We start from the raw sequence: 23,895 nt of genomic DNA on the forward strand, positions 1-23,895 counted from the left end.
ATTTTTTTAAGTAGGCTTCACACACCCAGCGCAGACAACGCGGGGCCTGAACTCATGACCCTGAGATCAAGACCTGAGCTGAGATCAAGAGTCAGACACCTAACTGAATGAACTACCTAGGCACCCCAGAAATCGATCAATTTCTTTTTAAAGTTTTATTTATTTATTTTGAAGTTGGGGGGAGGGAGAGGCAAAGACAGAGGACAATAGAGAATCCAAAATAGGCTCTCTGCTACCAGTGCAGAGCCTGATCTGGGGCTTGAACCCATGAACTGTGAGATCACGACCTGAGCCAAAACCAAGAGTCAGATGCTTAACCAACTGAGCCACCCAGGTGCCCCAGGAATGAATTAATTTTTTAAAAATCCTGCTATAATTTCTAACACAATAAATATCAATAAATTTAATCCATATAAACAAAAGCTCTTTGGAATTTTCCATAATTTTTTAACATTAAACATTTAAGAACTGCTGCTCTTGACAGCTGCCCAGGGCAGCCTTCTTAGGACTGTTAGGAAACAGAGGTTAAGGAATGGATAGCTCCCCTGTTTAAGTGGCTGTGTGTTTTGGTTCAGAAATTGTTCAAATCTGTCTTGGGCCAAAGTAGAAGAGAATCTAAGGTCAGATGAAGTTAGGATTACCTGCATCCCCTGGTTTATTGATGTCTATTCCAAACTTTAGCTTTATTTTGTCAGAGTTCTGATATCCTCACCTCAACGTAGCCTCTCAAGGACAGACTGGCAATACAACTAGATTAATAGAACTCCTAGGTCTGTTCTTACGAATCATACCCTTCCTAGTTAAGAAAATGACAATTATCTTCACCATTGTTAGGTAATCACGTGGTCTAAGCTCATAATCTATATCATCCACTAGGATGCAAGTGGAGAATGTGGGCTGCAAGAAACTGGGGTGCTTATTTTGCTTTAGAGGAGGAGAAACTGGTGAAATATGGGATAGATATAGAAAATGAAGAGAAGCTTCAGTTTTATGATCTTGGTGGTGGGGAGGAGACCGAAGAAGAGATTGGATAATGTTTACAGGGCTTTAGGAATGAGATTTCATAAACAACCCTAAATTTAGTTTCCTGTATGCAAGAGTTTCCTTGATATAAGTTGGATTAGACCTTGGGGACTGCTTCAATTTGATGAATGAGCATCTGTTTAAATGGTTTGTAGATGGTTTAAATGGTTTGTACATGGCTAAAGTACAGTGAAAGAGATGAAGCACTAGGAAAATGGAAAATATAGTTTATGTGGAAGGGAAGGTTCCATTATAAAATGGAAGGTTATATCATTGCTATTGGGGGAATTCAGTAATGAAAAGGAAAAATGATCTAATTATTTGTCTTGATAGTAGGCAATGGTCCTGTCAATTAGGAAATTGTCAATAGGAATTTGTCAATTAGGAAATAAGTCAATAAAGGAAAAAGTAAATGTTGACCTAACAGGCAAAAAGACACTGACAAAAACAGGATAGAAATGGGAAAGAGGGGGGGCGCCTGGGTGGCGCAGTCAGTTAAGCGTCCGACTTCAGCCAGGTCACGATCTCGCGGTCCGTGAGTTCGAGCCCCACGTCAGGCTCTGGGCTGATGGCTCGGAGCCTGGAGCCTGTTTCCGATTCTGTGTCTCCCTCTCTCTCTGCCCCTCCCTCGTTCATGCTCTGTCTTTCTCTGTCCCCCCCAAAAAATAAATAAAAAACGTTGAAAAAAAAGAAATGGGAAAGAGGGTCTAATCTTTCATGAGAACAGACCAAATTAGGGTTGAGTTGTAGCAAATTTCCAGGTGTAAAAAGCACTCTAAGTGCAGACTCTGTGGTGGTCACTGGCCTATTTTCTCTCAGATTCATCATTCCCAGGCTCTCCCTTGCTCTACACTCTGAATCACAGGATATGACCAGGTTAAACCATATTTCCCAGTATCCGTTTGCCAACTGGTCACTAGTTAGTTTCAGCAAATAGAAGGTAGTAGTGGGAGATCAGAAAGGAAAATGAGGGAGAAGCATCTTACCACTAGGAAAAAGGCACAGGAAACCATCATATACAACACTTGTCACTTGGAAGGCTGCCAGTTTTGAGTGGACTCAGAAAAAGATAGTTCCTGAGTACAATTACTCTTCATTTATGGACCTGAGAAACTAAAAGAAACAAGTTATCTGCCTCCAACACACCCAACATTCAATGCTGGCACAGATTTAGTATAATAGTTATAAACATTACAGTTCAAAAAGCGGGAAAATGAAAGGTAAAAAGAAGTCCTTGGTCCATAACATTTTGAAATACAACTAGGTAAATGTTGGGAATTCCTTGATTAGGTTCTTTGTCTTTGGGATAATCCTCCATGGCTCTGGATTCTGCCCTCTGGGTTCAGCCCTGAGTCATCTTTCCTTTTTTATGGAAGGTAGCATGTTTACACTGGAGTAGGTTTATCAGCCTATTTCCTGCCAGTAAAATTTGGGGGGGGGTCTGGCAGCCTCCTTCTGTTTTATAATTCTGTCTTTCTCATTCCAAACTGGCATTGTTTTTGCTGAAATAAGTTCCTCAAGAACTTGATGGGTCTTCATGTATTTCAGTGAGGTTTACTCCATTAGACAAAGACCACACAAGCTATAGTTTGTTTCAAAATAACCTCATCTCTATCTTTGGCTCCTGCTGAGAGCCTAGGGCTGAGAAATAGCATCTTTAAACTTCTTAGAGGCCAAGAGGTTTGATTGAGAAGATGTGAGGCACACCCTTCTACTGAAAAAGCCCTTTGTGTGATTAAAGACCTTGTCCTTTGATCTCTTTCAGGTTTTAACAAAAGGTTGTGGACTTATTCCCTGGGAATTTGCTCTAGAGTAAGCTTTCCTTTTTTTTTTTTTTTTTTTTTTTTAAGTTTATTTATTTGAGAGAGACAGAGACAGTGTGAATAGGGGAGGAGTAGACAGAGACAGAGGGATGGAGGGAGGGAGGGAGGGGGAGGGGGAGAGAGGGAGAGAGGGAGAGAGAGAGAGAGAGAGAGAGAGAGAGAGAGAGAGAGAGAGAATGAATATCCCAAGCAGGCTCCCCACTGCCTGCATGCAGCCTGACATGGGGCTTGAACCCATGAAACCATGAGATCATGACCTGAACTGAAACCTGGATGCTTAACCAACTGAGCCACCCAGGCATCCCTAGAACAAGCTTTCCTGATAGTGTTCAGAATCCATTTCCTAGTGTTAATATTTTTACCATCTGGGGAGAATGAAGATTTTCAAAATTATCAAGTCCTGATCCCTTTTTGTTTAATAGTTCTTCCCTAAACTGTCTCTCTTTTCTTGAATTTAACTCTTACGTAGCAAGAATAAACCAGTAGTCACCTTCAACACTTTGCTTGGAAATCTCCTTAACTGTATAACCAAATTCATCATTTACAAGTTCTGCTTTCAACATAACGGCAGGAGGTAATTTTACTAAGTTGTCTGCAACTAGGATTCCCTTTCCTCTAGTTTCCAATAACATGTTCCTCATTTCCTTCTGAGTTCTCAATGTTAATGTCCTCATTTTCATATTTCTACTGATAATCTGTTCATGCTTTATCATGCTTTTCAACATTCTTCCAGCCTCCACCCACTGCTCAGTTCCTATACCATGGACATATTTTTAGGTATTTGTTACAAGAGCACCCCACTTCTAGATACCAAAATCTGTATATTTTATATTTATGTGCAACAAATCCCATAAATTTAGCAGCTTAAAACAATACACTTTATTATCTCTGTTTCTGTGTGGGTTAAGAGCCCAGGCACACCTTAGTTGGGGTTTCCACTTTTGGGTCTCTCCTGGTTACACCGAATGTTTTTGGGTGGACTCTGTTCCCATTTGGAGGCTCAAGCAAAGAAGAATCTGCTTCCAGATTCTCTGAGATTTTTGGCAGAATCCATTTCCCTGCAGCTGTAGGACTCGGGGCCGTAGATGTTTTTTGCTGGCTGCCATCCAGAGGCTGTTTTCAGTTTCTAGAGGCCACCTGAGTTTCTTGCCACATGGTCCTCTCCATAGGCAGTTCACAACACAGCAGCTTGCTTCATCAAAGCCAGCAGGAAAATGAGAAAGAACAATTCTGCTACCAAGATGGATTCTTACATAATGTAACATAATGATGAGAGTGATGTATCCCACCACATCTATGATATTATAATATAATATAATTATGGGAATAATATCCTATTACCTTTGCCAAATTATATTGGTTCAAAGCAATTTACAGGCTCCATCTTATGAAAATTAATAAAGGGAAACCTCACTAAAGTGGACTTGGGATAATAGAAGGAAAAGCTGGAATGGGAAGCCATACCACTTAGTGTCAATTATAGGAAGAATTGTCAATTACAGATCCCTGAAACAAGCATTCTCAACAGGCAAGAATCATTAATCACAGGCCCCAAGAGGGAAAGATGTACATTGCATCTGCTACAAGAAACTAACTACCCCTGTAACCCTGCCAATGAGAAACTGCCACTACCCTAGACTCGTGCTTTTCTCCAATGGATTTTTGTTCAAAAACAAACCCTCCCAATGTCCTCCTTTTCCATAAAATAACATTCTTTGCCTTTGTTAGACAATCAATAGTTTTGCTATAACTTGCTGGTCCTGAATTGCAATTCTGTTTTTCCAAAATAAATCCATTTTTGGCTGGCAAAATACCTTTTATTTTTCAGGTTTACAACCTATATTTAGGGGTAGGAGCTTAAAGAAGGACATTAATATTGGAAGACAGAGACCACTGGGAGCTACCTTAGGGTTATCTGCCACACACACATAATTTCTCAGGACTATTTTTAATGATGCAATGCTAAAACTTCATTGAAAAGAGCACACAAAGGAATTCCGAGATGCAGTATCTCTCCTCCATAAAAGCAGAACTTGCCCTGGATATTAGATTGGGCTAGGCTGGTAAGTGGAGCTCAATTAGTTTCTGTTGTAGACAGAGCATTTTATCAAGTATGAACCTGGCAGATCTTGACAGCTCAGAAAGAGCAACAGAAGTAATTGAATATAAAGGGGAAAACTGTTAAAGAACATTTATCACACACACAAAAAAAAACTAGTTTCTTCAGTTATCTCTATTTCCATGGTGTCTGTCACCTCAAGTGGTAGCCACCACTCATTCTACTTTGCTAGAATGACTATCATTCACTTTACTTTGGTCATTTGTCAAATCATAAAGATGAAATCAGATGACTGTCAGGTCACATGTTGGCTAGGGATGGAATTACAAAGAAAGGAAAATCATGACACTTGGGGAAATAGTTATGAGGAAGGAAAACCAATGGAGGACTTAAGAAAAGGACTTGAGTCAGAGTCATCTGACACCATGGCTAGCACACTGAATTTTTAAAATTCTCACATAAAACTTCTAAAATGGTTACCTTAAGATTATACTGGCTAAATAGGGTTGTTTCCTATACTTAAAATTGGGTTAGTGTTCTTTGAAATGTCTAAAGAAATAGGGCTACCATTGGTTGAATGTATTGTATGTACAGGCCACAATTTCACAACATTTTTATGGGATAGATGCTATTTTCAATCCTTTCTCCTAAATATGGGGAAATTGTTCATCTCAGTTAGGATGTTGAGTAACTTGCCCAAGGTCACACAACAAGTAAATGAGATAGCCAAGATGCCAGAGCATACCTGCTGACTCTAAAGTTAAAGCCTTTAGCCACTGCATTACAGTGTTGCCTCAGGCTTGAAGATAGAGGAATCTCAAAAAAGTTTTTAATATTCAAAAATAATTTAAGTTTTTCTGTACCTCATTTTAGTCTATCTTAAACTAGTGAACTTAAAATTTGTTTTTCTTCTGGAAGATGCAAACTAATCTGTAGTGACAGAAAGCACATCAGTGGTTACTGGAGGATGGGAGAGGGTTGGGAGGGCCAGGAGACAGGAAGAAGGAAATACAAAGTGGCACAAAAAACTTTTAGGAATGATAAATATGTTCACTATTTTGAACTATGGTAGCGATAGTTCACAGTTGAATACATGTCAAAACTTACCAAATCATACTTTAAATTGTACAGTTTATTGCGTGTCAGTTATTCTTAATATTACAGATGAGGAAATAGATATCAAGAAGTTAAAGTCCCTGTCCAAGATTAGCCAGAGAGGTGGTAGTAGAGACAGGATAAAATACAGTTTTAAAAATTCTTGAAAAAGTACTGTTTTTCCCTCTCAGTTTGATAATTTATCCCTACATGGTTTCAAAAAGGGCTTGAAGAGACATAAAATATGAAATATATATTATAGGAAGAAGATTGTATTTAAGAACTCTCAGTTAACTTACATATCTCAGTTGAGCACTGGAAATCCATGGTGAATTCATTTAATGAAAAAGTTTAATGTATCTCATTAGAAGTTTGTCATCATGAGCAATCTGAGAAATATATATTTTTAGGAATTTTGTAATTATGTGACCAGCAGGGGGCAACTAAATACTTCAGAAACAGCATCATATACAGGAAAACAAATTAAAATTGGAGACTATGAACATTCTCAGTTGTACAGAATTTAATTCTTTTTAAAATGATAAGTAACACCTAGCCATACATTCTCACAATATTGCATTTGTGAAGACAATTAGAACACTCCCCTAAGTAAAATCTATATACTAAGGCCTATATGTGGCAGATTGTTTTGGTTGTTTTTTCAGTCTACAAGGTTCTTTGCAAAAATCTATGAATTTTATAACCATTGAGTTTTTTTTAACTTTGTGTTATATAATATATAATACACATTGACATACATCTGTAGGTTATTCTAGGATTCTGAGATTTCACTTGATATTCTAAGATCAAAGTAATTAAGATTTGCATAGAATCTCATTTTTAACCTAAAATTTAATAAAGTATCATTTCCTAACCTTCTTTTAAGACTAATTTTTAGGTTGTTATATTAGTCATGGTTCTCCATTGAAACAGAACCAACTGTGTTAGAAGAGATATGGTCAAATAATCCAAAATTCCTCCAGACAAAACTACAATAACTGGCACAACTAGTTTAAATTTAAACTAAATTTAAATAAATTGAATTAAATATGTCTAGTAGTGGTGGAGTTCTGCCAGAGCCCCTGTGTGGACTTGGGAAGTACTATAGGATAAAGGTTAAGCATGAATTCAGGGGTCAGATTATCCAGGTTCACATAATGCCTTCTCTACTTACTTTCTGTGTAACATTGGATAAGTTACTTAAATTTGCTAATCCTCCATTTCCTCACCTATACAAAAAGGACAGTAATAATAGCTATTCATAGTACAAATTGCTAGTGTAAATCAATATTCAGTTCTCTTTTTCTTCTGGGCACTCAGTAGAATGACTGTCATTTCTCAGCACCCCTGCAACTGGATGGGCACATGTGATTCTGTCTGGTCAATGAAATACTGTGCAATTGACACGTGTCAGTTTCTAGATCAGGCCATGAAAGGTCAATATGAAATTTTTTAGTGTTTATTCTCCTACTGGGACAATCATGGAAAAAGACTCATATTAAGATGGTGGCACCACAAGGTTAAAGAGCCTAGATTATTATGTCATCACATGGAAGACATGAGCCAGAGCCAACCTAGAGCCAGAGCCAACATTTTGGAATTAGACATAAATCTCTGTTCAGTTAAATCATTGACTTTTTTTCCCAGCTGCAGAATAACCTAGACTATTCTGTTCTGTCGGAGTTGTTCTGATGATTCAATCATAGTATGAGAATTGCTTGTCTGATAAACAATAAGAACTCAAATATTATAATTATTATATTGAATCAATCATTGATATTGAATCAACGAATATAAAGCCTTACTTTGTTGTTGGTTATTATAATGATTCAAAACTCAGTCAAATTAGAGTACCAGGTAACTTTTGTTTAAAGTATTCTAACTCTTTAACTTCTCCTTGGAACATTGCCTAACACACAGTAGGCATTCAGCAATAAATGAACAAATTCTTGTTTTGCTGATTATCTGATAATTGCTATCATTTTTTTCTGAGATCTTTTATTCTCTTGTTAGACTGGCAAGATTCCATTTTCCATTTTTTTTTATTAGACCTAGCTTCTCAATAATTGTTCTATCAATAATGGGGCTTAGCCAGTGACAGCTCCTTATACATCTTACTCTCTTCTGAATTCAGAAACAATTGATAGGGTGTCAGATAAAGATGAAAACCACCTTCTTACTGATAAAGCTGCTTAGACAAAGGACTTCAATGTACAGCCACAATGAAGCTTTTCAATACTTTTCCCCAGGTCCAAATGGGAGATGGCATAATAAAAGGAAAATGTGGGTCTTCAGGACAGATAAACTTGGACAGAATCAGTGCTCCACACTCAGTAAGGTCAAATGTAGAAAGAATGAGGGTTAGGATTCAGGCCTGCCTGTAAAAGCAAGCCCAGGCTCTGATCCATGTGTATTTAGTTTATTACACAGAATGAGAAACAGGACAGAACATAATCTGTTGTGGGTAGGTAGATTTGAAAAATATGGCAAGAAAGGGGCTAGGTCTTATTTTCTTCTTCTTAAATCACCAATTAAATAAAATAGCTCTTTCTACTTAGGGAAAATAGCAGAAATAAAAATGGAAGGTACACTTCCCTAAAGTTCTGAAAGTAGCATATTTCTAATTTAAGATCCAGGTAGGAGAACACCTAAATATATAAGTATATAAATTTATAAATACATAAATGTCTAACTGAAGATTAACAATAATTAGAGATTATATATATATGATTATGTTGCTCAGGAGGGAGGACTAGGCTAGAAATACATATTAGATAGACTAAAAAGAATGAGAACACAAGATCCATTTTCTCCTCTCTTTTCTAGGAAGAAGATATAGAGTGAAAAGAGAAGAGGGCTGAGTATGAAATTTTGGAGCAATGAAGAAATAGCCGAGAGAGGGGCGCCTGGGTGGCGCAGTCGGTTAAGCGTCCGACTTCAGCTCAGGTCATGATCTCGCGGTCCGTGAGTTCGAGCCCCGCGTCGGGCTCTGGGCTGATGGCTCAGAGCCTGGAGCCTGCTTCCGATTCTGTGTCTCCCTCTCTCTCTGCCCCTCCCCCGTTCATGCTCTGTCTCTCTCTATCTCAAAAATAAATAAACGTTAAAAAAAAAAAAAAATTAAAAAAAAAAAAAAAAGAAAAGAAATAGCCGAGAGAGAGAAACTTGCAAAGAATGAGGAAGAGTCAGAAAGGTAAGAAGAAAACTAATATGATGACATAAAAACTAAATAATAAATAAGTGAATTTCTGCCAAAGATCAACAGAAGCATACAAAGAAGTTGCCAATTCGTGAGGACTGCTACAGTGAAAAGGCTACATGAATCTAGAGCTGAGCCCTATGAACCATGGGTAAGAAGAAAAGGCAAAGGAAAATCTGCAAGCAGAGAGGTTTTTAAAAAAGTAAGCAGCTAAGTTGATGCCCTGGCAGCCTCTTAATGCTGGAATGTTTAGTCTTGTGTTGATGATGATTCAGAAGCTATATGTTAAGGCTTAGTAAGAAATAGTGATTTTCTTAAAAAAAAAAAAAAAATTCTGTTACTATGAAAGTAGTACGTGCAGGACAGAAAGTTGGAAACTATATATAAGTAAAATAGAAGAATAAAAACATCCATATTTCCCATCTATTACCACTGTTAACAGCTTATTGTATATCTTTGCATACCTTTATTTATCCCTATATATGCGTATAAATATATATATATATTTAACCAAAATAGTTTCATACTTGTGCAGTTTTACAACTTGCTTTTTAAAAATTAACAATCTCTAACCTTTCCAATGAATGAATTTTCATCTTACCTAAAACCCAAATTCAGATTTTCCCATTAGTCTCCAAGTTATCTTTTCTCTGAAGATTACTAACTAAAAGTAAGGAATTATTTATTTTTCCTTTCCTGCATAAACCATATTTTAAGGTAACCAAATAGTTCTAGGTATAAAGGCAAGCTCTATTTTACTGAAAAAATGTCAGAATATAAAATGAATAATGGAATTAAAATTATTTTGCAATTTTTATTAAGATTATTGACTTGTGCAAGGGTTTACAACAAGTATTAAAACATGAGGTTTATAGAAGGGGAACTGGGTATATGCATAGTATCAAAGTGATACGAAACAAATTACTTCCCAGTCACAAGTTTATAAAGTAGAAATGAGACTGCCATATCATTAATTCAATTATCAGTCTGAGCATCAATAACTATGAATCAATCAAATAGCATGAAAGTTGCTGTAAAAACAATATACTAAATCACCTATAAATATTCTAGCCCCAAATGTTTAATTTGAATCCACCAAATCTCTACATCTGATATCTTTAAAACATTTCAAAAAGCGATTTTTACATCTACTGAATATCATAAACAAGATATCCTGGATATTCTATTGAATATCAGAAACATTGTGAGGGTAGAAGAATAAGGAAATGCATGTATTCCTGTATTGTGCTTAAAGATAATTTTTTTTTACTATGATTCGTAGTAAACCGAATTATAGTAAACTTAAGAAATAAGTTTGGCAAGAGGGGATTGGCTTAGAGTGTGGACTCCATGTACTGCAACACTCTAAAGTCTGTTTGAAGTCTTACTTGAATGGAAAACAAAACTCTGAAGTTGAGTCTATCTCCTGATTGCTGTAGAAGAAGCTTTCATTCTTACATCACATGTGAGACTGATACCTAAATTGGGGAATGTACAGATTCTTAGATAAATCTACTTCCGTAGCCTGAGGTTATGCCCATCTATGTATATTCTATAATTCTCAGAATTAGGCCAGCTGCCACAAAGCCTTGGTATCAACGTAAGGTTGGTAGAGTATACAGTCTGTGTGTAATTGTTTTTACCACTGAGTAAAGTGAAAATACAGTTAGTAAAATTGTGTACAATGTAATATTCCCCAAAGATAGTAATCATAATAATTTATGTTTCTTGAGTTAATTCTCATAACAACACTGTAAAATAAAAAAAAAAATTAACTCTACAGATGAGGAAAGAGGCTGGGTGAGGTGGCAGGCTAGTAAATGGCAGGGCTAACATTAGAACTGAGATATATCTGACTTTAGAGGTGGAGGTTAACTGCACTATACTGTACTAGTTCAGTGAGTCAAAGTTATATTGACAAGCTTTGTAACATTGATTAAATTGATTGAGATTTTTCTTTGGACTTGATAGTGATATTAACTCATAACAGTTTCTGGATTATAACTGCTAACCTAATGGGAACATCCATGCATAAAATGAAAGCACTTAGTTCTTGTCAAGTATTAGCACTGAAGAAATAAAACATTAACAGAATACTTTCAACCCCCCCCCCCCCCCCCCCCCCCCAGAAAACAGTCAGTGCTAGTCAGGCAAAGCTTAAACTTTCACTTGCCTTTTTGTTGCTACTTTTTATGAATTTGACAGTTGTGCATTTGGAATCTGTTCAAATTCTATTTGTAGCTGAATCATGTGAATGCCAAGGAGATCAGTACATCTGCTTCTTAGCATCTCTAATCTGTATTTGCAGAAGGCTTTATATAAATTTGAACATGTTAACGTGCTTAATCAGATTTATTTACCACAGTTCATATGATGTTTGGCCTTTCACCATGGCTTAACAGAGGTTTGGAGCAAATAACAGATTGCATGAGTTGCTTTTGACTTGAATACTTTTACCAAAAAATAATCACAGACACGACAAAGAGGAAATGATTACTATCTTACAGGTAGAAAATAACAAGTAGTAGGTGTAGAGTACATGCCCATGGATTTGACCTACAGGTAGAGAAAAGAAAGTGACATAATATGAAGGATTTTTTTTTCCCTAAAGCATGGGCCCAATTATATAGCATGTGTCTCTAGATAATGAGACATTTAAAAACACCATAATCAAATATCATTATCATATCTAAAACAATTAACAATAATTCCTTGATATCAGGTAATATCCAACTAGTATTAATATTTCCCTGGTTGTCTCATTAATGTCCTTTGTAAAAGTGCTTTGAATCAGAATCTAAAAGAGGTCCACGCATTGCATTTGGTTGATATGTCAAATGAGTCTATTTTAATACATTAATAGTAACGTCCTTTTTTTTCTTGACCTTATTTTGCCATAAAGGTAATTTTCCTCCATAATTTTCCCTGTTCTTAGTTGAGATAATTGTCTTCATGGTGTACTACTTTTGTAATAACTTCAGGAAGGAGGGGTTGGGATGCAAACAATGTCAGGTCCAAGACTATTGGCTGACAGCAAAAGATAGTCAGAAGTAATCAACACCGTAGGACCACAAGCAGTGAAGTATTTGGCCATCTCTGGAAAGGAGCTGACATTTAAAAATGAAATCATAAATAGATGTATCCGAACTCCAGTCCATTTCCAGGAGGGTGTTATAGGGATTAAGGGTTAAAGGAAACCGGTGGCAGAATTGGATTGGGAGTCTGGTCTCAGCTGTCTGTGCATATAATAGCAGGCAAAAGTTAGGCTCCCATGGGAATTGACAGAAAACAACTAAGGGAAAATATCAGCAGGGCTTAGAACAGAGGGATGAACCTGACAAGAATGCATTGGACAGACACTACTGGAATATAGGATAGGTGTCTTCTTTCTTCACCTTGTCACCTTCGGGTACCAGTGTTCTGGAGGAGTTAGAAAGATAATAAATACTTAGGAGATTTGACAAAAGGCATCTAGGTAACACCTGCTCTTGTTGGGAGTGGTACGTAGATTTCTACCTGATGATGTTGTGTGTATGGAACTTTCATTCCCAGCAGAGAACAACAGAAATGAGAGTTTTGAAACACTGTTAGTTTATAGGGCGAGTCTCTCGATAGCTTCCCATTCATTTCAGAAAAGAGGTGGAGTAACTTACAGATACTTAATTTTTTTTGTAACTAGGATGGGCCTTGGACCCAGTAAAAACTGATAACTTATTAAATTGAAAGAATTAATGTACAATCTAGTTCATATGAATTACTTGTGAACTGTCAGAAAGTTTATAGATGTATAATACAGGTTGGACAAAGCTAACTGGAATAATCTATACTAATATAATATAGAATCTCTCGAACATTAAAAACTATAAAGAAATGGAATTCATTTGGACATTCTGCAGTGAAATTATAGATTTGGTTTCATCAAGAAAGCATTAAAGAAGTATGTTTCAAATAATCTCATGTGGTTGAGGAAAACAAAGAGAGTAAAGCTTTGGTAAAAAAAAAAGTAAGTTATAATTTCTCTGCACTGTAGTTACCACAACTTTGGAAATTTAAGGAATTATGCATCCTATGCTTTTCATGTTTACATAATTGTGACAAACAGCTTTTTATACACTTTATCTTTTTAAAAATTCTTTTTCTTATTTTAAGTAGGTCCCATGCCCAACATGGGACTTGAACTCACAACCCTGAGATCAAGAGTTGTACACTCCATTAACTGAGCCAGCCAGGCACCCCTATGCTCTCCTGAAATTGAAATGAAAATCATACTTATAGCTGGGACTGTGTAGTCCAGGTAGATATCAGAAAGAAATGGGTTCTTCTTCATTTAAAAATTTATTTGGAGTTCAGGATGCCCCCTGGGCTGACTTAAACCTCAGGAGTCAATCTTTACAGCCTGAGCATAAATTTTCTAACTATTTCCAGAGATAGTGTTAAAAGTCATAGCATGCATCTAATTTTGAATAGGCAATGTGGGTGGAAAGGGTAGGCAGAGCTTTTCAATAAGACTTAATTGCCCTTAACCTGTGAATACATAATTATATAATTTGTTATGATGAACTTTCATTTTTAGACTTCTATGGTGGGACTCATTAATTCTTCATAGATATGTGAAAAATAACTCTAATACTCTATTACTCTAAATCATGATCTCCTAAATATATGCTAATTTCTTAGTCTGATTATTAATAAATCATCTCTGCTGGTACATTATGCAAATTTGAAATAAAAATGTCATGAGGAAAAACACTTAAAATGCTACAGCAGTACAGTTATTTAAAAAGAGAATATCAATAAAATATTAATATAGTTTTGCCTATATGGATAAGAGAAAAAAATAAATGAAAATGTTTAGTGCTTTTGCTTTTCAATTAAAAAAATTTTATTTATTTACAGAGAGAGAAAGAGCATGTGGGAGAGGGGCAGAGAGAGAGAGATGGGGAGAGAGAATCCCAAACAGGCTCAGTGCAGTCAGCACAGAGCAAGATGCATGGCCCTATCCCACCAACCATGAAATCATGACTTGAGCTGAAATCAAGTCAGATGCTTAACCGACTGAGCTACACAGGTGCCCCTAGTGTTTTTGCTTTTAAGGGCATATACCAGATGGAAATAATAATACAAATGGGAAAAATACTTGCTCTGATGAGGTCTGTTTAATAGTAGGTATAAGGTAAGAATCTGATTGGACTTATTCTGATGTTAGGAATATGAGCGAGAGCTATATTTTCTTTTAAAAATATTATTAAATAATTTTAACAATTCTGTTTTGCATAGTTGGTGGGTTTTAGATTCATGCAAGTATTTACCACTTTAATGCTCTTACTTCAGTCTTAACTCCAGATCTTTTATAGGGGGATCATTTTATTTTTGTCTGAAGAGAGAAATTTCTTTAGACTTTCTATTAGTGAGAATCACTATTAGCAGCAAACTCTGCTTTTGTTGGCCTAAAAATGCCTTTGTTTTGGCCCCATTCTTTTTTTGTGGTGGGGGAGGAAGGGCAGAGGGAGAGGAGAGAGAATCTTAAGCAGGCTCCACACCCAGCCCTGATTCCAACTTGGGGCTGGATCTCATGATGCAGGACTCAATCTCATGACTGTGAGATCATGACCTGAGCTAAAGTCAAGAGTCTGATGCTTAACCAACTGAGCCACCCAGGCACCCCTGGCCTCTTTCTTAAAAGACCTCTTCAAATAGGCATTGGATTTTCTTTTAGCCCACTGAAGGTGTTATTCCATGGTCTTCTGATTCTATTGTTACTAATGAAGGTCGATTATCAGACACTTTGAGAATAATCTATTTTTTTCTCCACTAATTTCAAAGTTTTCTTTTCCTTTTGTTTTTTTGGTGTTTTATAGTTTTGCTGTGATGTATATAAGTGTAGATTTATTATTCTTTAATTTGCTTCGGATCTGGGGGACTTCTTAATCTGTGAATTGGAATCTTTCATCAGTTCTGGAAAGTTTTCAACCATTATCATGTCTAATATTGCTTCTGCCACATTTTTTTCTTTCCTATTCTTTTGGAGTATCAATTTATTTCAGACTTTCTCACAATGTCTTCAATGTCACATAAAGTCTCTTTTATATTTTTCATTTTTTTCTTTTTCTATTGCATTTGGACAACTTATTCATCTCTACCTCCCAGTTCATTAAATTGTACTTCTGCTATGTCAAATAGACTATTAAATGTGTCCCCTGAGTTTTAAATTTTAATAACTTATATATTTTAATTCTTTAAGTTCCATTTAAAAAATATCTTTGATTATTCTTTATACTTTCTTGTTTTGTGTATGTATTTTCAAGGTCATCTTTTATTCCCTTATTCATATTTTATATAGTTATTTTATAGTCTGTGTCTGGTAATTTCAATATCTGAAGTCTTTTTAAATGTTTTTGCTATCTTATGTTCAGTTTCTCACTAATGGTGTCTTATTTTCTTCTGTGCTTGTTATTTTTTAAAATGTGAGCTATTTTCCTAAGACTTTTACTTATTATTCTTTAAGGCTTAAATTGAAGATGGGTTCCTCCAGAGAGGGCTGGCATTTGCTTCTGCCAGATGTCTGAAAGTACTATCAAACATTCTTCTCAATTATCAGCTGAATACCTTCTGGGATCATCCAGGTAATATGAATTCAAGTTACATTTTTTTGTGTGCATAAGAGCTGGATTGTGAGTCTAAATTCTCAGATATGATTTTGCTTTTCCCCTCTCCACTAGGTGCCACGTTTAAGACAGTAATTTTCTTTGTAGAATATAGGGGAGAGGTGTGTATGCTACTAAGGGGCAAGTTTATTTCTAATACATCTTTACAGTAAATGAATAATCCTTGGAAATGCAGCTTTCTGTGTGCACAGGGCAGGTCATGGGTTTTGTCTTTTATAAGGCCATGAACACCAAAGCTCATGTTAACTGGATTTGGCAAATGCCCTTGGGGTCATTTGGAGTGAAACTCTCCAGGTTTCTGCCTTCATTCCAGTTTTGAACTACTAATTTCTTTATTACCAGTTAATCAATATATTTAATAGAATTTAAAACATTTTTCCAGGTTTTTTGTTTCCAGTGTGATCACTGAGTGAGGTATATAAGCCATGATATTGCCAGAAATACAAGCCTATATTCTTTGTATTTTATTATCCAAATTTTCATCGAGGGATATTTAAGACAAATAATATTAAACAGAAATACTTAAAATCAATATGTAAATACTTTGCAAGAAAATCTGTAGATTTTTCAAATAGACTTTTTTTTTTTAATGTTTATTTCTTTTTGAGACAGAGAGAGACAGAGTGTGAGCTGGGGAAGGGGCACAGAGAGAGGGAGACACAGAATACGAAGCAGGTTCCTGGCCCTGAGCTGTGAGCACAGAGCCTGACACAGGGCTCAGACTCACGAACCCCAAGATCGTGACCTGGGCCGAAGTCGGACGCTTAACCGAGTCAGCCAGGCACCCCAGACTACTCTTTTAATATAAAAAAAATTTAATTTATTTAAATTATTTTAATGCTTATTATTTAGGGAGGGAGAGAGAAAGAGTACGAGTGGGGAAGGGGCAGAGAGAGAAAAAGACACAGAATCTGAGGCTGGCTCCAGGCTCAGAGTTGGCAGCACAGAGCCCAACACAGGGCTCAAACTCATGAACTGTGAGATTGTGACCTGAGCTGAAGTCGGATGCTTAACTGACTGAGCCACCCAGGAGCCCCTAATATAAATTTTTGGTTGGGTGCTTACCACATACCTAGTTGATGTCTATTAATTATTTTATTTATTTATTTATTTATTTATTTAGGGAGTCTGGGGATGCACATGTGCTTGAGTGGGGGAGGAGCAGGCAGAGAGAGAGAGAGAGAGAGAGAGAGAGAGAGAGAGAATCTTAAGCAGGCTCTGTGCTGTCAGCACAGAGCTTGACATGGGGCTTGAACCCACAAACCATGAGATCATTACCTGAGTGGAAACCAAGAGGCAGACACTTAACCGACTGAGCCAGCCAGGCATCTTGTAGATGTCTATTATTTTGTTTTATTAAATTGAAGATTATTATTGTTCTACAGTGCATTTAGCCTTTGAACCACTTATCTGTTGGCTTAAATTCACTTAAGCTGATTTGTGAGATTATACTATATAACAATTTCAAAAATCTCTGTGATTTAGAACAACAAATATTTATGATTCACTCTTGCTTCATGTTAGTAGCTGCAGGTCAGCTGCTGGTGCACTGCTCTAAAGGTCAGTTTCAGTTCTGCTCCACATATTTTCTCATTCTGAGACCCTATTTGGAACACGCCTTTCTCATGGCCAGGCAGCACAAGACCAAGAGATTGACCTGAATGTTGCACTCAAAAAAGCAGTTGGCATGTGTTACATCTACTCATAAGCCATTCGTTAGAGCAAGTTACATGGCCAAGAGTAATAACATAATCTACCACAGTCTTCAAAGTTGTATTGAATACCTTATTTATGTTTGAGGTTGCTGTTAATCTTCTCTGAGAAAATGAGGATTTTAACCTAAAATCTCCATTAGCAATCTTTGGCAACATAAATGTCTAAATGGATAGGCAAAAGTAAAACAAAAAAACAGAAAACAACTTCAAACCAATCTCTCTCATTCTAGGTCAGGGATGATGCATATTCTGTGGGAAAAATTATCGTGCCTGTCAGTGCTTTAACTGATTTGGAAAAAGAACTTCTCATTGTCAGAAATGTACAAGGAATTAAACACTAGGCGTAAGAGATTCTTACTGGAGTTAAAATGGAATAGTTATAATAAAATTGGACAATTATATTAAAAAGTTTTATTAAAAATATTATTCTCAAAATAATTTTAAGAGTAGCAAACTTGCAGGGTATATAAACATAGCAAATGGGAGTTTTAGGATATTTTTCAGTTATAGCACAGGATCACACATTACAGTTTGTGTTTATGTTGTGATTACATCAAAATGCTAGTTTGATCATTTCCTGAAATCATACGATATTAGATGTGAAAGGATCTGAAAAGTATGTATTTCTCATTTGCAATGTATTGATACATCATTTTGTTGCAATCAATTGTGAGGTATGTCAAAATCATCATTCATGACAAGCAACTATTACTAGCAACAATTAAAATACAATTACAAAAGATATACTTACATTTGTTGTCCCATAATATCTTCACTTTCATGAACTTGCATTGACTTTTTTTTTTTTGAGTGTGGTTGATAGGAGTTATAGGTAGTCAGGCAATAATTTGCGTAATCCTGGCTGTTTGTTTCCAATGTGAATATCATTCACTGAAAAAAAAAAAAAAGGTTGAATAACATTGGTTAAACAGCATATAGTCCAACTCCCTACTTTTTTTTTAAAATTAATTTATTTATTTGAGAGGGGGGTGGGGAGAGAGAGAATCCCAAGCAGACTCTCAGCCATCAGTGTGGAGCCCGATGCAGCGCTTGAACTCACAAACTGTGAGATCATGACCTGAGCTGAAACCAAGACCTGTGCCAAAACCAAAACCAAGAGTTGGATGCTTTAACCAACTGAGCCACCCAGGCGCCGCCCCGCCCCCCCCCCGCCCCCGCAACTCCCTACTTTTTATCAGAGCTTGATATGCAGAGAGTAATTCGTCCAGTCACACATCTAATTAGCAGAGTCTGTAAACCACCACCACCTTGCTTCCAGAACGGTGCTTTCCGTTCCAACAAAAGACTGTTTATTTTCAACAACCAATAGAAGAAATTTGGGCTGACGCAGGAGCGGATTGTCAAGGAGATTTGCCTTATTTTACTGATCTGTAGTTTTAGTTCCCAGAGTAAAGGAAAAGAACCAGAGAAACAGAGCCCAGAGGGTATATTTTGCATGTTATTTGTGCTCCAAGAACATTCTTTTTCAAATCTATTTGATTGCAACTCACACTAAGAAACACAGGTTAAATCACAACATAGGACACACTCTTATCCTTCCCCACAAATGAAACAAAAATTTCACAAAGCAATTTCTTGTCCACACTAAATGTGTACTCTGATCTTTATATTCTATTCCATTCCAGCCTATTTGTTAAAAAATAAAATTGAATTTTAACTCAATTTAAAAAATAGTGCTCTAGAAAATAGAAGACATTTCAATCTGATGCCAAACTCCAAAGTTACTGAGTTAGTGTCATTCACACAATAATAAAACTTTTCTCATATTTATTTGAACTACAAAGACAGTATCTCAGACTTCAGAACAGAACCTGTAGAATCTTTCCCTCATTGGAACACCAGCTCATTACAATATCTCATAGATTCCAAGACCCATTGTTTCTCACATTTTAACATCTCTGAATTCAAGATGTGTCTTTAAAAATCAGTGGCTTTGCATAGTTTAAATGGCAGTATTTTTCTTTCTTAACATGAAATAATGGTGAGTCCTAAAGTCTATTTCTTAGTGTGTCATGAAATACATTGATAATTACGATCATATAGGCCAAACTCTATTGGTTATTCAAGTATCCAGGTGATCAGAATGCTTTTTGAGGTCTTGTTAAGAAAACGTAATGAGGGCATAAAACTTGCTTAAGCAAAAACCCTTAGTTCTGGGCCAGAAGGAAAAATGACTTACAAACTGAGCAAACTTTCTCATGTGCTTGCATGGTTAGCAGGGTTTGATTATGATCTTTCTGCTTTTCTACTTCCTTCATTTCTGTATTGTTACTTTCTTTCCTCTGGCGATTGGCATTTCTATTCTTTTCCTCTCATCACCAGGGGTAGGCGGGGAGAGTTCCTCGGACCTGGGTTTAAAAGGAAAGCAAGTTTACGTCCAAAAGTTAGGTACTTAAAAAAAAAAAAAAAAAAAAAAAAAAAAAGATTAGGCTTTATTTTAAAATTGCAACGAATTGCCAAATCCTGTGGATCTGTTTAAACTGCCACCAACCTAACACATTGTGAGACTTAATGACTGTAGAACTGGCACGAAAGATGCTGAACCTGACTAGGAACAAAAATAAGTTTGCTAGGCTATTTTCATCCCAGCGTGATTGAGACACACCATTCTTTCCTAAAAACAAAAAAACAAAAAAACAAAAAAACAAAAAAAAACCAAAACCACAAACTCTAATGAGGAAGACAGTAAATTAAATGCCACATTAACGTGGTACTAGAAATAGGAACAATTTGTTACTGCTTTTCAAACCAGACACCACGATGCCTTCTTTTTTCCTTTGTTTGTCTAAAACTTTAGTTAAGCCGAGGCTGGGGAGGCGGGTCTCAAGCTCGGGCCTCCGGGCCTCCGAGTGGGCGTGGGGTCCTGGGCCAATACCAGTGAGCTCTATTGTGCAGTCTTCTCAGGTTAGGCAGGGCCCTGCAAGACCGGTCCAGACCACACCTCAGTAGATCACGGGCGGGCGGCTGTGGGCTCGAATCCCGAAGCCGCCCTCGGGTGTGCGGAGGCAATTCGGATGCGATAAGGCTCTGGCAGAACTAGGTGTTGACAGTTGTTCCCGCGCGACTCCCTCCCGGCCCGCCGGGGAGGCGTCTCCGCGGCCGCCTCCGCGCGCCGTCACGTGACGGGAAAGAGGGGAGGGGGGCTGGTGGCTGGAGCCCGCGAGCTGGGGGCGGGGCCTGGAGGGGGAGGGCGCCCAAATGTAGAGGATCTTGGCGGCTGTGGGTGCTGAGAGAGGCGGCGACGCGGCGCATGACAACATTAGGCCGCGACGCACTCGGGGCCAGGCGGTGGTGGGAGCTGTAGCCCGAGTGGCTGCAGCGTTAGCTTTCGCCGCGGCAGTGGTCGCAGCCAGTAGCGGGCGGACGGAGGGAAAGTGGAGCCCGCCCTGGCCAGAGGACCGCGGGCCGCGAGTTCCCGCCCCTCTCGCGGGCTGAGCCGGCAGCGCCTCCGCGGCCGCGAGCCAGCGCCCTCGGTCTGGGCTCGCGCCCTAGCTGCCTCCGGCGACAGCAGCCTAGAGAAGTTGGGGTCCGCCCGGGCGCGTACAGGGCCCCGGAGGAATCGGCCTGCTCCTCCCCGCCTCTCCGGGGGCTCCGCACTGGTGAGTGTCACGCCGGTCCCTGGGTCGGGGGGGGGGGGGGTGGTGGCGGGTCCGCACCCCTCCGGGAGACTGCACCCCCATCCCCACGTTCTGAGCTCGGGCCAGTGGGGACTCCCCGAGCCGGAGAGTTCCTCTTTGGCTCCTTTGTCCCTTTTCGGAGTGGGGGATTCCAAAGGCTGGCGGGGGTGGAGTATTTTGGGGCCCACAGGACGTGCGTCTGCAAACCTTACATAGCCGCGGAAGGGGCGGTGGGGGGGCGGTTGGTAAGAGCATTTTGACTGCCCCGAGTGACTCTTCCCGAAGTTTGGGCCGACCTCGGGGTCTCGCCGGAAGCCCCCGCCCGGGGGAGAGCTGGCGCTTTGTCACTTGGTGCGGTTAAGGCGAGGCTCCAGTTTTCCTGTGACAGCCCTAGAGGAGGCTGTGCCGCGCACCGCAGACCGCACCCGCCCTTGCAGAGCCGACACGGTGTTGTTGCTCTCAACTCAGTTCCTGTGGCCTCCTTGTAACATGGGAGGAAGGCGAAGCCTTTGCTGTACTTTTAAATGTATTGTTTCCAAGCCTTTTCTCAAGGGTGGAATCCGGTTCTAAGGAGCTTCCAATGGAGCATGCTTCTGGTTCATTGAGCCACCCACTCAAGACCAGCTGAGTGAAGCAACAGTACTTGCAGATTTTCCATTCACAAAAGTCATTTAACACACTCTTCTTTATGAAAGACATCTGCCTTGGGGAACTTGCCTAATTTCATTTTATCTAAATGCTGTTTGAAATAATAGATACCTTGGGCGCCTATTTAAACAGATGGGAAAACTTCTCTAACTTATGGTGTAAGCATATTTGCGTTCAATAGTTTAATGAAGTTTTTGCCTTTCTAATCCTAGAGGAGCTGAGTGACTTCTAATTAGTATTAGAATGTCCTATGTATGGTAGGGTTATTAGTTTTTATTTATGCCCCCTGAAACTTAGCCTCAAATTAGTGCCACTTTAGGTCTTTTCAGATAATCATTTAAAACAGGTTTGGGGTGTGTGTGTGTGTGTGTGTGTGTGGTTGTTTTTTTTTGTTTGTTTGTTTTTTTGTTTTTTTGGTTTTTTTTGGTTTTTGGTTTTTTGTTTTTGCCTCCCTTAGGATTCCAAAGAAAGCAAGGATTGTGGAGAGACATGGGTGAATTGCTTGTTAGGGCTTCTTCATTCCATCAGGTGTTATCTAAAGTTGATCATGCTTAGCGACTATGACCAATTTTTATGCTTGCTAGAACCTGTTTTACAGTGAAATTAAGATCATGCTAGTTTTATAGAACAGGTTGGGGAAGGGAGAGTAAGGGTATGCAGTTTGTCCTTTATAGAAGATATAGCTAATTTTACATGTTTGTTGCCCCTTTTTTGTTAGTAACTGTGTATGAGATGACTACAATATGCCTGTTCAAAGTGCTGGGAAAGGGAATAGATGAAACATAAGAATTACTTTTTAGGTCTTTAATTATGGAGATTAGGTTGTTGCGGTCAATTTCCATGTGAACCGTTTGAGCCACAATACGTTACAGCTGCTTAGAAATGGTTTGATTAAAAATGGCTATGGTTTATTTCTTATTGAATATTAGTGTGGTATCTGTGATATCGGAAAGATGCTGCTGTCATTTTTCAGTTAGAATATTATTACATTTTGGAGGCAATCAGATGTGTTTCTTATAGCACATTTTTGGCACTTATAAATTTGGCCTTGTTAAAGAGCAAATTGCAGAATTTCTTTAGTGAGTACTCCTCCTACATTTAAACTTGGTTTAGAAATAATCCTTCAAGAGCAGGTTCCTTAGAGCATGGGTGACAAAATAGGAATTGATGCTTAGATGTAGTTTTCAAATTTTGTGGAAAATTCTTATGCTAATAGCAACACCTGAAGTATTATATTTGAATATAATACCCCAAGCTGAACACACTTATAGCAATGATCTTGGAGCATCAAGAGTTCAAAAGTAGAAGGCGTAAGTCCTGCTTGTGCTTTGTGAATATGATGTACATGTAATGCATATATACAATTTGAATTGAAAAGCCTCTGAGTACTGCATAATGAAGGTGGCTGGGTGCAAGGAGATTGGTGGAGATGCTTGATTGGAGCAGTTGTAGCTAAAGTATCATTTTCTTGTGGATACAACTCAGGAAGAGATGTCTGGACTAACCTGTAGAGGTAGATTTCACGTCCATGTGTGGGAAACCCCTGAGAGATTTTAGATCTGTCCTTTCTATCTTGGTTCCCCATTCCATTCCCTCATTTTCTCGAAGGCATGAAGTTGAAGGTCTGATCTGAGAGACCTTCCAGACTTTTTCCTCCCTGAAAAGTTTTATCAAGTATGCAAGGGAGAAAGCTTTCTTCAGAGGCCTTGTAGGAAATGAATGCTTGTCCTTGATCATACTCTTACACCCCATGTTATTTTTACCTTTTTTAAAGTTGCAAACCCTGTAAACCATCTATGATAGCAAGGGCCTGTCTTTTTTGCTCACCATCCACTCTGCAAATGCTTAATAGTTACTGAATGAAAACATACAGTTCCAGATATATGACAGGAGAATGAAAAGGAGTGTGTGATAATGTAGTCCGAAATAGATACAAGGAGTGAGGTGATAAGGAAGGATGTTGGATTGGGAGGAAGGGAGCAGGTCATAACTGGGAAACTGTCTTAGAGGAGGTAATTCGTGAGTTAGGTTTT

The 23,895-nt window shown here is 38.2% G+C and overlaps 1 protein-coding gene and 1 long non-coding RNA gene across 8 annotated transcripts in view; one reads left to right on the top strand and one right to left on the bottom strand.

Moving 5' to 3' along the window:
* LOC131519187 (uncharacterized) overlaps positions 1-20,741 on the bottom strand; it is a 166,537-nt gene extending 145,796 nt beyond the window's left edge. Inside the window, exons 1-3 of one of the 3 annotated variants that reach the window (XR_009265515.1) lie at positions 20,473-20,741; positions 19,777-19,945; positions 18,328-18,467 (exon numbers count right to left, since the gene is read on the bottom strand). This is a non-coding gene — a long non-coding RNA (uncharacterized LOC131519187). The remainder of the gene's footprint in view (positions 1-18,327; positions 18,468-19,776; positions 19,946-20,472) is intronic. The other 2 variants (XR_009265516.1, XR_009265514.1) reach the window with 2 other exon arrangements.
* OSBPL8 (oxysterol binding protein like 8) overlaps positions 19,476-23,895 on the top strand; it is a 156,420-nt gene continuing 152,000 nt past the window's right edge. For 4 of the 5 annotated variants that reach the window (XM_058741951.1, XM_058741953.1, XM_058741957.1 and 1 more), the window contains exon 1: positions 20,792-21,196. The gene's annotated coding sequence lies outside the window, so the exon portion shown is untranslated. Of the gene's footprint in view, positions 19,579-20,791; positions 21,197-23,895 lie in introns of those variants that run through there. The other variant, XM_058741952.1, reaches the window with a different exon arrangement.

The sequence above is a fragment of the Neofelis nebulosa genome, chromosome 8 (assembly GCF_028018385.1).
Source record: "Neofelis nebulosa isolate mNeoNeb1 chromosome 8, mNeoNeb1.pri, whole genome shotgun sequence".
NCBI lineage: Eukaryota > Metazoa > Chordata > Mammalia > Carnivora > Felidae > Neofelis > Neofelis nebulosa.